This window comes from Propithecus coquereli, unplaced genomic scaffold (assembly GCF_000956105.1).
Source record: "Propithecus coquereli isolate 6110/MARCELLA unplaced genomic scaffold, Pcoq_1.0 Scaffold7, whole genome shotgun sequence".
NCBI lineage: Eukaryota > Metazoa > Chordata > Mammalia > Primates > Indriidae > Propithecus > Propithecus coquereli.
This window is the reverse complement of record NW_012153062.1, coordinates 10,599,955-10,613,997: the sequence shown is the minus strand read 5'-3', so window position 1 is coordinate 10,613,997 and position 14,043 is coordinate 10,599,955.

The following is a 14,043-nucleotide window of genomic DNA, read 5'->3' as shown; positions in this document are numbered from 1 at the left end:
TGTATGTATACATTATGTAGTGTGATGCTTGCATCACCTATATAATATTTCTCTTGTTCCAATTTTGTTTTACATACTGTCCACCATTAGAGTGTTTCATTTGTAGTAAGAGTTTCATTGGAAAGAACAAAAAGGTGGAAAACCATTGCTCTGACCAAAAAACACAATACTCCCACCTCACACTTCATGTTAATAATTTGATGTAGGATTCAGAATAATCGTCCATCAATAGTAACATAGTAACTATAAAACAAAGTTTGCTGCTTTATATTGTTTGCCATGGAACTTTTCTGATTTATGGCAACAAACCATGTTGAAATCTTTTGAATGCTGGGAATTTCTGTCCAATTGTTGGCCAAGCATCATGCGTCATGTGCAATTCCCACTCTGTATTGGGGTCTGTAAGAGTAGACATTATGTATTATTTATCATGTTATAAAAGACTGAAACACAAGGAAAGCCCTTGGAAGAATATAATGATGGTAAACAGACTCTGGCCTGGACATGACCAGTGAGATTGTAAGTATTAGGGAAGAAGAGAAGGAAATCCCTCATGAAGTCTGGGAAAACAACTCATTTCATCCACAATTGTACAAATAATCTAAGAAACAATATTATCAACTAGAGCGTATTTAGGTCACTTTTCACATGGAAGTTTCCCTATGGAAAAAAATAGTCAAAATTAAGTTTTCTGTAAATCTCTGTTGCTGACTGACCAAATGTATCTTATAAATGAGATTAATAAGTCAGCAAGTATTATGAGGTACAAGCACTGGAAAGAAAAATCTTAAAAACCACTGTGAGAAGCGACATCAAAAGCAGAGCCCATGAATTATACACTTGAATATTTACACTCTTATAACGAGGAGATGACACATAGGAAAAGCCACAAAGTAATGTGTTGTAAATGTTAATGGACATGAGTAGGAATTAATTAAATATATTAGACTTAAGTACACCTTGTGATTCCAGACATTGTAGAAGACTGATATAGGTAGAGATAGGGAGAGAGGTTTTAAACCTCCACTTACAAATTCCAACTTGATTTGAGAGGCAATCACATACTATTTTTTAAATAATTGATCAAATAGAAGAATCCAAGTTTTAACTTTTTCTGAGGCAGTAAAAACAATAACAAAAAATCTTTAATGTTTTTTTCCTCACCTCTAGCTAAAAACCAGCTGAATTTAAAACCAAATTCGGCAGGCACTTGATGGCATGCTTTCAGCATGATGTCTTAAAGATTAAACTATGGTGCAATTCTTAAACATTAATGCAGGTCAGATGGCAAACTCCGTTCACACAAAAGAATCATCATGTCCATCTCTCCTAATGTGTGTCTTGGGCTCTAAGCTGGAAGGATACAAAGAGATATTCTTATTCTTCTGCCTCCTCTTTGAGTTCTAAGAACACCCTTTCAGCATTTCTGCAGCACATCTAATTCCTCTCTAATACATTTTGCTGGCTTTGGTGTTCAATTTAATTTAAATCAGCAGAATAATCCAAGTGAATCCAGGTTGCCGCGATGTTACATTAGGAAGATCCTATCCATTTGCAGCTAAGGTACACCCAAATTCATTAACATTTACTCAGTAGGCTTTCAGCAGGTGACTTTATGGGAGAAAACAGATGCATCTGAATGTCACCTTACCACACATGTGATTATTATACATTTTTGTTTTGTCCATATAATATCGCTGCATCCCATTCTAAGGAAATACGGATAATGGCATCAGTTTAATTTATTTCTTGATACACTGAATCACACAGATATGTTCTCTGAGAGGCTTTGACAATTAAATGAGTCCAAATTTTGCACAGGCACAATGAGGATTGACCTCAATGGCTTTCTAAGTGCTAATTACTAAACCTAAATGCAGTATGGCTCAAAGGGCTAAACCACAGAGAGGGCACTCAGAGGTTGTGGGTTCTGATCCCCACATCAGTAGTATGACCTACGGCAAGTTTTCCTAGCCCACATCAGTAGTATGACCTACGGCAAGTTTTCCTAGAACTGAAAAGTAAAAAGCAGCAGTCTAAATGTCAGGCTTTTACACCAGGGCAAAAAACCTGGTTGGGGATCTCAAATATAAGCTCTGTACATCCTGAAGAAACTTAGCCCCTTGCTGAAAGAAGCCTTTATAATTGAGCTACAGAGGCTAAATAAACCTAAAACCGTTAGTAGACAAATTAAGGAAAACTAACTACAAAATGCTGACAAAAATGCAAAGAAAATTCTAGAATCCCAGAGAATGAAGAGATTGTGTGGGACCACTAGGCCTGTGGAAACATTCAGAGTGACGTTGCGATGGAGTAGAAGGAATATACAGCAAGAGTCACAGCACCTTACTAGTTCTAGGGCCAGCACATCTCTGAACCATATTTTTCCTTCTTTATAAAATAGGAATGATAGCTTTTTGCCCTATAAATGTGCAAAATTGCTGTGGGGAAACAAATGAGACCATGAGAACAAAAATATTTTAAAAAGATCTACAAAAATATTTTAAAAGATCTACAAAGATCTGAAGTGCTATAGATGTAAACTGCTATGTATTATCGGGCTGCTGGATTCCTTCATCAAAAAGGAGATCTGGAACAGCAGATTCGGCCTTGGCATTGATAGCAGTTTGGGGCTGTGTGGTGCGTGCCTCTGTGGGGAGAACCAAAAGACACAGTGGGTGGGATGCTGCTGCTCTTTGTCTGTAGAGTGCTCCTCCTTGAGAGAAAAATGGAATGACAATAGCACCCTTGCTCCTAATAAATAAACCCTACATTACAGCAAAAGGAGAAGATTAAAACAAAAAGGTGGGGTTGGGGGTGAATAAAAGAAGGAAGGAGGAAAAAGAGGGAGGGAGGAAAGAAGAAAAAGAATTTATGGCTCTAGTGAAGTCTCCCGAGGTATGCCAGAGGGTAAACAGCATTGCCTACAGCCTAAGGATTCAATCCATACATGCTAAGTCTGCTCCTTAGCTTGTTGTCTCCTCGTCCTCTCCTCTCCCAGACTCTCCCCTTCCCATTCCTCTTCCCTGCTCCATCCTTCTCCCACTTCCCTCCCCATCCCTCACATAAATTCTCTCCCTAAATCCCTAGCCCATGGGTGAATTGTCCTGCCTCCTGATCCCTCTTCTCACACCTTTTCCATCCTCCAAACAAATTATGTTCTTCTCTGTATTGTTCTGTGCCCTTTAAGCCGTGTTCATCTGGACTTTCTTGGTTCCCTCCTTTTCTTCTCTTTTCCATTAGTTTGAACAACAAAACAAGGGCCTAAGACCTGAGCAGGGAGACATATTAGATTATTAACTATGAAATGTCTGATTTCCTTAAGTACTAAGTTTGACAGTTGATATCTCTGACATTTCACTCTGACACTTCTTGTTTTATGTTTATTGTGAAGGTACATCCTCATTCTTTCAAATGCATGGTTTGGCTTGTGATTATCTTTCAAAATTTTTTTAGAGCAATTTTTATGAAACCATGGATAAGTCAAAAATTTGTGTTATTTTCAAATATGAGTTACAACCTGGAAGCAATGCAGCACAGATGGCTGGAAATATCAACCAAGTGTTCGAGAAGGATATGGCTGGTGAACACACAGTACATCGGTGGTTTGAGGAGTTCTATTCTGGTGACTTCAATCCTGAAAATGAGCCACATGGAAGACCAGAGACCAAGGTGGATAATGATGAACTGAAAGCTGTAGTGGAAGCGAATCCATCTCAACCTATGCGTGAATCAGCAGCAAAGTTTGACATTACTAGTCCAACAATATTGGACCATTTGAAACAAATGGGCAAGGTAAAGAAGCTGGATAGATGGGTACCACGTGAATTAAACAAGACTCAGAAGAGAAATCGTCTCAAAGCTTGCCTTTCTGTGCTATCATGACATAAAGACAAACCATTTCTCTACCGTATTTTTACATGTGATGAAAATAGATTCTTTTTGACAATCGTAAGCATTTGGCACAATGGTTGGATAAAGATGAAGTGCCAAAACACAGTCCAAAACCGAATATTCATCAAAAAAAGCTATGGTGTCTGTTTGGTGGTCCAGCACTGGTATTATCCACCACAGTATCATGAAATCTGTTCAATCCATTACAGTAGATGTCTACTGCAACCAACTGGATGGACTGATGAGGATGCTTGTGATTAAGCAGTCAAGATTGGTCAGTAGAGACAGGCCAATCCTCTTGCAAGACCGCGTGTCACACAAACAACACTGCTCAAGCTACAGAGGCTGGACTTGGAAACTCTCTGTCATCTACCGTATTCACCAGTTAGCACAAACTAACTACCACTTCTTCCAGGCTTTGGACTACTTCTTGCAAGAAAAAATATTTAATTCTCAACAAGCTGTGGAAAACACCTTTCGCAATTTCATCGCCACTTGTTTTGCAGGCTTCTTTGCTGCTGGCATAAACAAGCTACCCTTCAGATGGCAAAACTGTCGATAGTTTAGGTACACTCTTTGATTGATTGTACTGCTTTTTGTTTGAGATACAATAAAACACACTTTTGATTCGAATAAGATATTTCATATTTAATGACCTAATAAGATTTGCCTATCAGGTAAGAAAGAAAAGCTGTAGCCGTCTCTATGTAAATATAAGAGGATGATATACAAAGATCTATGGGATTGTGATAGTTAACTTTTACTAATGCTTACCATATGCTAGGCATTATTTCCAAAGCTTTGCATTTCTCAGCTCCTTTAATTCCCTCAATCACCCTACAAAATTTTAGGTACTGTTGCTATCCCCATTTTATAGAAGAGGACAGGGAAGCCCAAACTAATTTGTCCAAAGTCACACAGCTTCAAGTCTGTGTACAAGATTGTGTACAAGATACTCAGCCACTAGAGGGGATGGATGCCTGGTTAGGGAAATGAATCAATGTTCAAAGTATTGAAGTGGGCTTTATAGGGCTGGAAGTAGGGGATTTGGAATTTTGTAGGTAGAGAGAGTAACGCCTGCCAAATAGGTCATAGCCAATCCCAAGAGTACCTACCACAAATTCATGACAGGGTACAATATTGCCTAAGGTCAACCCCTCTCTAGGCAATGTTTTCTTAAGGCTGGATTTGTAGGGTAAAATATTATTGAGAAAGTATTTTGTATTGACTACAAATTTCACTGGATATAGGAGAGTCAAATAAAGCAAAATGAAAACAAAGCTAAACTCAATGAAGGCCCATATATTAAACTTAGTCTAGAACTCTCAAATTGTTATAGATCTGGGAAGAGCCTGCTAATAAAAGACAGTAGGACATGATCCACATGTCCAATGCATACATGTGAGAATGGCATGACTTTTTTTATAGGTGCTGGATGAAGGTTGATATGTCATTGCAAAGTAGCCCTTGCAATGTTCCCTTGACAACCCCATATGTGTCTGAGAAGATACAAAAACAATATAAATTGTTCCAAATTCAAGTAATCTTTTTCTATAACAATGATTCTTTTTTTTCTTTGATATTCACATTTCTTTCTTTCTCTAGTTCATAAAGGTTTACACTATATCTGATATTGAATTTGACTAAAAGAAATCATTTTTCATGTATTTAGGCTTTAGGAGAAATTCTTTAGGTACATTCTAGAGTCGAGTAATTGACTGTTATTAGTATTAATAGGAATTACACAGCCAAATCCCACTGTCATGCACTGAAAATTTACCCCTTAAGATCAAGCTTCGGTAATAATTTGAAAGTGTTGGAATGTAATTTCCAGTACACAGACCTCTCAAAAAGGCAAAACAGATATGGGAGCTAGGTTTGAGATAATAGAAAGGAAACTTCTTAGTTTGGACTGCTTAGAATTAGAAATGTGTAATAAGTAATCATATTTTCTTCAAAATGTAGGAATCCATTTGCTACAATTCATAGGACTGAATTGATATGTAGGACAAGCAATCATTCTTATGAGGGACTCTAATAGTAGATCCTTTCTACACATTTCTTCAAATAAAGGGTACCTCTGGCTGTATTTCTTTCTGTCAGAGCCATTTCCTTGACTTCGCATCTCTGTAATACATATTATTTGAATATCTGGAATATGTATTATTCCCTTGTAAATAGGCTGTGAAAATTACCAGCCCACACAAATTTTATCAATATATCTCATGCTAGGTTTTATTCCTGACATAAAATAAAAGAAATTGGCCTTTTTTCCTCTTCACTTGATATAATTTGTTACTTATCTTGAAGGAAAAAAATTTTTTAAAGTGCGTCAATAATCAACTACTCATATGTATTTTAAAACGTGGGTAAATTATAAGAAAAAGTAAGCTTGGATTTCCTGATTCTGCGTGTTTAGGCAAGAAACCTTCTGTGTGCATAGTCTCTGCATTAGTCTGGTGCTGTCTGCCATGAGGGCACAAAGAAACCTGCCCTAGCCATTTCACTTCTCTACATTAGTATCTTCCATATTTCTAAACTTGATTCAACAATCATTCCACACCAGGGGAGGTATCATGACTTTTGAAATTCTCAGTACCTTTCAATAAAAAAAGATGAAATAATTTTACATAAGCAAGTTTAAAATGTCAGGAGAACAGAAATGGATATATTTGAAATCGTTTCTGAAACACAATTTGATTTTTGCCAATGGTGCATGAAAAACAATGAAATATCCAAGAAAACATTTTGATATTATACAGTCCTTTTGACAGAGGGTCAGTCTTATACTTCTAAAACTTGACATCCTAAAATAATATCAATATTAGTCAGAAGATAGTTAGAAGATAGAATATTTTCTGAAAGTTTGCTTTAAACAAAATCAAAAATAGGAGGAATTGAAACAAAATATGTTAATAAACTAAAGCATGTGCTGTTTTACTATGTGCTTAGTGGGGAGTTATGTTTATTATTTTATAATCATCATAATTTTAAAAATTGCTGTATAAGAGGTTTTAGCAACACTTCTGTGGTGAAACACGACCATCCAAATCCCCATCCACAAATCTTTACACAAATCTACTCTGAAGACATGTATTTCTTCTATTCAACAACTGCAGGTGATTTTACTAATGCATCCAGGTAACCAGAAGCTAGGTCAAAAATATCTTAGAAATAGCACATTTCATATGTTTTCTGAGAAATTCAAAAGTGGTGCATATCATCAAGGGGTCTGCAGAAAGAAACGTAATATATAAAATGCCAACCTTAGGTAGAACATAATTTGTTCTTTAATGTGCTTGTCCTCATCTGGAAAAATTGTTCTATATTCATAAAGACGTTAAGTTTTTGAATGTTTTGTACTAAACTATGAATGGATTTATGAAGATATTTTTCTTCTTAAAAACTGAAAAACAATCACTTTCATTCTGTGAAAGGAATGTCCATTGATAATTAGGATTTGTATTCACAGACTAATATCAACCCCAGAGATCAGGAAGCGCTAGCTTTTTTAAAGTAGCTCTCATTTCAAGAATCTGCAGAGAACTTATCCCTGAACCTCCACATTGAATAGGTTGCAAAATTTCAACATTTCTAGGAAGGACATGGTCTGTAAAGGAACCCAGGAGTGAAGTGGAAGTATTCACACCAATGGCACTTTTGAAAATGGAATATGATTCCTGGGTTCCTTGAACTAGAAATCAGCAGTGAGGAAAGCTGGTTGCTCCGTTTGCTTCTAATGAGTTGGAGGAGATAAGGTCTGACCAAGGGGCAAGAGATGGTCAGGGCACAGTGCTGAAAACTATCTTCTGTGAGATGAATGGAAAGAAAACCCCATTGCACAATTCTACAGAGTTAAATTCCTTAAAAAGGCAATGGGCAAGTTTAGCATCCCTTTCTTCTTCCTTCTTAATAGCTACTGGTGTTCCCCATATTTTATTTCCATCTTGCAACACCAAAACATTTCTGTCTATGTACTGTGTGTACTGAGAGCAAACTAAACATAGACTTCAGAATAGCCTCCTTACCTACTTTGTTCCTGCTGGCCACATCTTGGGTTTTGGTGCCTTGATACCTCCTCAAAGGGAATACCCTGAGCTGGGAATATTCTCCTTCCTTATCATAATTCTACTTTCTTCCAGGGCTCAATTCAAACACCTCTTCAGTTGGAGTTCACCTTTTATCTCCTGGCACATTATATGTTTGGTATATGCTTCCTGTCTAATATATCTATTTCTGAATGAATGTGTATCACTGATTATTTGTACATTAACCAGCCACTTGAATATGTCATTGTGTTTAAATGTTGATCTTTCCAACTAGGTGATAAGTGTCTAGAAGAATAAAAGATCTTTCACTGTGGTGTATCCTCGGCGTGTGTGACAGATATCCTTTTATACAATAAGAAGTCAGTGAATGTTTTTTGAATGAAAAGTAGGCATGAGATATATTAGTAGAAGATATGAAGATTCTCAACCATAAAAAGTTTATCACATTTTAAAGTATATTGGAAAATAGTATCATAAGACTAAAGTAATCTCAACTAATGCAAGATCTCCAAGATTTCCCTCCAGTTGACATTGAAAGTGGAATCATATTAAATTATGATTTCCCTGAATTCCACTTACCAAATTCAGTAAGCAGACCTCTAAAGCTTTCAAAAGGAAATCTTGGAAGGATATTAACAAATGACACACATAAATGAGGAAAAGGCAAACTAATGTTTCAAAGATTAATAATGTATGAGTTTCGATTCAAAATGCAAGCTGCATTTTGGGGGTCTGAAATAAAAAAAAAAAGTCATGGGCATTAAAAATAATCCCTTTATTTCCAAAGAGTCTTTCACATAGGGAGCTCAAAACATGCTAACAATCTTACCTGGCAATTAGATCGTTATTATCCCCATGTTGGATCTAGGGGCAGAGAATCAGGAGGTACAAAATGTCCAAAGTTACACTGAATGTCAGTAATCTGACCAAGAGAATGATGCATGCCTTCTGAATCCTTGACTCAACATCTTGCCATGGGGCTACATTTTCTACACCTTTCAAGTGAGGAAATATAATGAGAAACATAATTTTTAAAGAACAACTAATAACCACCAAATTTGAAATTTTCTAAAGATCACTTCCTGTCCATTCCGTCACTGCACTAAGCTAAGTCCTTTTTAAGTTATCAGTAGATTATTGCAATAGCCTCCAGCAGGACTTTCCATTCTCAGTCTCTCTCCTTGACAAATATCCCTCTTGCTACTGTGATATGTCTCCCCAAATCATGCAGTTCAAAGATAGTAGTGCTCCTCACCTCATTTCACTAGTTATTAAGATCTTATACAATCTCATCATATCCTAAGTAGCCAACTGTATTTTCCTACCATTGAAGAGTTTAATGTATAACACACTTTCCCAATTGGATCAAGTAAATTAATCTTGACTTTTCAGATCTATCTTAAATACGTGAAGGCTCGCCATGATGCCAGGCACAAAATAGATGCTCGATATATATGTGCATTATTTGACTGAATAATTAAAAAGATTTAAAAAGTGTTTTTGAGGCACTGGTAAACTGAAGCACTTATAAGCTTCTTTTAATGTTACCATATAACTTTTTACATGTAAATATTAATAAGTTCAACTGTTCTAGGGAAAAAAGTCAACAGAGGCCCCTTTCCCTCTTCCCATCTAAACCACTGTGCTCTATAACATCCCCCTGAGATTTGCCTCACACAGAATTCAGAAGACAATTCTATATTCAGAGGTGTTGAATTTATTTTAATACCAAAAGCTTAAAACTTGAGTTTATTTGTCTTCTTATAAGCACTTCACTAAGGCAGACCCAACAGGTGTCAAGTTAAGAGCAACATCTGGATCTCTCATCCCTGCCTCATAGAGGCAGAGTGTTTTGCTCAAGAATTGTAAGACAATACGTTAAAAAAAGGAGACAAAGCAAGCAAACCCTAGGTACCACAGAATAAAGAACCCAGCTCATTTTTCCACAATTGAGAAGAACTGTGAATATTTTCCTACTAGCTCCCATTGCAATTACTTGGAAGACATAATCTCTCAGAGGAGAGTTCTCATCCACCTTGAGTATTTGTCTCTGGGACAAGTATTCATGAATTTTCACTTCCCTGGTTTAATTTCAATCTCAGGTGGGCAAACAAGCATTTGTCTCACAATGGACCCCTTCTTGTCAATCGTGCAGATGATTAGCTCCTTTGCAGTTTAATAGTGATCAAATCCAATGAATGCCACAGTTGGGTTACTCATGGGTCACCTCCTTGACATTTCCCATTCTGCTCTACCTGCGTCCAGCAAGGAGACAGCATTTATTTTTGTCAATTATCATGAGACCATTTCTTAGATAAAGAAAAAAACCTACAATCCCTAATAGGCTTATTATTAGTAATGCAAACATCTGGTCAGCTATTGCTGTTTAGTGACCGAGATTCACAACGGCACAAGCAGACAACTGACATTTTGCCTTAGCACGCATCTCTGGCCAGTGATAATTAACCTGAAGGTAAAGAACTAGTCATTTTCTTAATACAACAAGGCACCTCTTTCAAAGTTGGGGATCTTCCTGTTTTAATAATCAAAAGGAAAAGACCTTTGGTACTTAATATTTAAACAAAATGTTTAATATTTACACAGTAAAGTTCTTCTTCTGATATTAAACCAGCATTAAAGCAGGGATGGAAATTGGTTTATAATCTCTGACACTAGGCCTGAAGCCTTGTAGTGTAGTAAACAATGTCACTCTTCAGATGGGCACCACCTGCAATGGGTTCAGAAATGTCAACTGTAATTAAACATTTTATTTCAAGGATAATTCATAGGTTATGTGCATGAAGGACTGCTTTCCGCCATGAGAAATTTCAAAGTACTGGGCTGTGTAAATAAGGAGGTCTTTTTTTTATCGCGTGTTTTTTAAAAACCACATGCAAACTGCCTGAGCTTTAATTAATATTATTCTTAAACATATGCTTTATATTTTGCAAAGATTTTTAAAGTCAGTCCATGAAGCTTGACTGGTAAGATACCTCTCTTCCTTACCAATTTTTTCCTCTAGCTATAAGTGAGAATACTGTAGTGGGGAAAGGATATGGTTTGTCACAAGCTAACATGGTAAACGAGTGACAAAGTTGGAATTGGCTCTCAACAGCCCTAAATTTTTTCTTTGGGGCTTTAGTTTCAGTGAAAACCTGAAGAAAATTTACAATTTTAAAAAGGACGATAAGTTATTCAAAGGTGCGGGGGTCACCTAGCACCTCCAATAATGCCTTTGATCCTGATGGGAATTTTGAGTGAAATTATTCAATTAAGAAGCGTGTGTGTTCATGTGTGTGTGTGTGTGTGTGTGTGTGTGTGTGTGTGTGTGTGTGTCCCTGTATGTAAGAAGGGAAGAAGTAATCCTCTATTCTGTCTATATAAATAAAAATTCACTACTATTTCTTGGTAACGATTTGTTAAAATCTAGCATAACAACGGAAAGATTTAAAACACATCTTTTCTGGACCTCTACCCTAATATTCTACATCATTTTTTTTTCTCAAAATAGAGCTAAAAGGGAAAGGACTTAAGTAAAAATGCTCTTAAAATAATGAGAAAAAATCTGGGTGAAAGTAGTACTTTTTGTGCATTTCACACAGTCCATCATAAAAGAGTAATCTTTTCTCCATTTAAGGCAACAGGGAAAAAAGATGCTCTGTCTCTCGCTAACTTTCTCTCCCTGTGCTTTCTGAATTACTTCATAGGCAAATATTTTATGACATGTATCACCATATATCACTTACCAAAGAGAAGTCCTTATGTACATAAACAAGGTTAAGCACTAGGTAAAGTCTCTTGTCAGGGAAGGCAGAGCCCCACCTCTACCAGATGGGCACCTTGAAGAGAAGCCTTTCACTGGGCAAATGGGGCGATGCACATCGAGGTACTCTTTCAGAGATAAAATGTTAGTTGTCGTTGGGAAAAATTGGTTATTAATAGCAAAATACAACAGATACAAGTCACTATTCCAAAATGAACATTTGTTAAACGAGCTCTGATTATACTTCCTTTAATTAATAATCTTGTCTTTCAAAAATATTAATATCATTAAAGCTATGTAAAAGCATGAGAAAAAGAAATGGTACATTAAGAAAAAAACGCTATAGATCATATATATATACTAACTAAAATTACATTTGAATTAAAAACCTGCTATATGGGAAACAATGCTTGAAGGAAATTTGACAATGTGTTAGGATGGCAGAGTTATGGGTAATAATTTTCCCATTTTCCAAATTTCTGTAATGTGATCATATGACTTTAATTATTAAAAGTCCACGTCCAGTAAGAAGATAATCACTTTGGGGAATTAAAAAGCCCACAGTGCATTTGTTCATCAAAACACATTAGAGATGAGGTGGAGAAGAAATTTGGTGAAGGCTTGGATCAAACACACTTTGAATTTCTTTGTCTCTATATCTCCCACCCAACACAGAGAGAACAGTCCAGGATGAGTGATGGCAAATTAGGATGGAGAGGGTAAAGACAGGAGAACACAGTACTGGAACGGCTGGTGGGTCTGACCCTGGAGTTTCTGTTTCACTAATTTCAGATCCCATGCATTAAGTATTTCTTTTATCTTCCTATTAAAATGGCGCAACATGATAGAAGAAAGACAATCATTTTCTCAGTCCAGCCATATCCAATTCTGGTGAGGAGCGCAGTAAAGGCTGTGGTTTGGGTTATGTCTATAGCTATCACAAAACAGGATTATACCGTAGACAATGTACTTCAGCTACATAAACCACTGCTAAATTAGACCAGACATAGACATTACATTTACAAAGCAATTTTGAACTCAGAAAGGATGTGTCTAAGATCTCAAAGCTAGTAAATGACAGAACTGGTAAGATGGCACAAATGATCAACTTGATTGTTCCATCAACAATTGAGACATAAATGTAGATATAGATACAGATGATACAGACATAGATATCTTTGTCTCAACAAGCACTTAATCTTTGGTAAACAGTTCTCATTTAGAAAGCAAGGTATCTCATTTTCCTTTTCAACCTGACATGATTTCCCACTGTATCTCCCCTGTGATGGCAATGGACCTGCCTACAGTGACAATGCCAAAAGCCTGCCACATAATAAACTCCACTAGCCAGCCTTGCAGTCTTTAGGGGTGGAGAGGTACAAGGTTCTAGCCACAGACCCTTCATATAACAAACCAGGTGAGGGGCTGGTAGCCATGGAAGAGTAATTAGAAAAAGGATTCTTCCCTTAGAGGCTTCTTCTTTACCTACTAAGATGGGAAAGGCTTAGGAGAGAGATTCCTAAACCACTACACCTGATCAAATAATAGGAATTCATTTAGAACCAATACAATATTAAAAGCTATTTTTTTCACCACGAAATGAATTGATTAACTTTTCCTTCTACAAATACATCACTAAAACTTTCTGACTGCACAAACTCTCCAAATAAAATTAATGGTTTTGTTTTGAAAATTAATTTAGATATTAAAAAATTATATTTTCCACCAAGATCTCAGTTACTCAGATTAAATATTAACCAAAAGCTGTCTTCTGCTTAAATAGAATTTAGCCTTTGAAGTGTTTTTATTAATCTCTTCTGATGTAGGTGCTTGAAATTCTATGAGAGTGCCGCGGCCGCCCGTTCGGTGCATCACTTACTGTAATTTATTTTCAGAACATAATTCTATTTATAAATGAAAATCCTATTAAAAGAAGACAAGAAAAATTAGTCCTAGACTTTGCATTGGTAGAGTAGAAACAAAATGAGCGGCCTAACCTGAAGTGACATTTACAAATTACCTGTTAATTTAAACCGGGTTGAGGGATGACAGAGTTTAGTCGGACTGACAGGAAGTACCGAAGGAATGACAGTTGGGTCTGGAGTGGTCATAAAGCTCTTACAGCTGGCACATTTATCTGTGTTCCTCTGCTACCCCACCACCTCCCCAAAAGCTCCCTGCCTAGTAAATAATATATTTTTAAAAATATTTACAATTTTGGCAGACTAGTGAGTAAAGGTTTTACACAGCCAGAGGCTTCCCTCCTCTTTTTTAAAGGGGAGCGGAGCATTTATTAAAAATGGCTTCAGGCTTTAGTCATGTGAGTGTCCTCCCCCA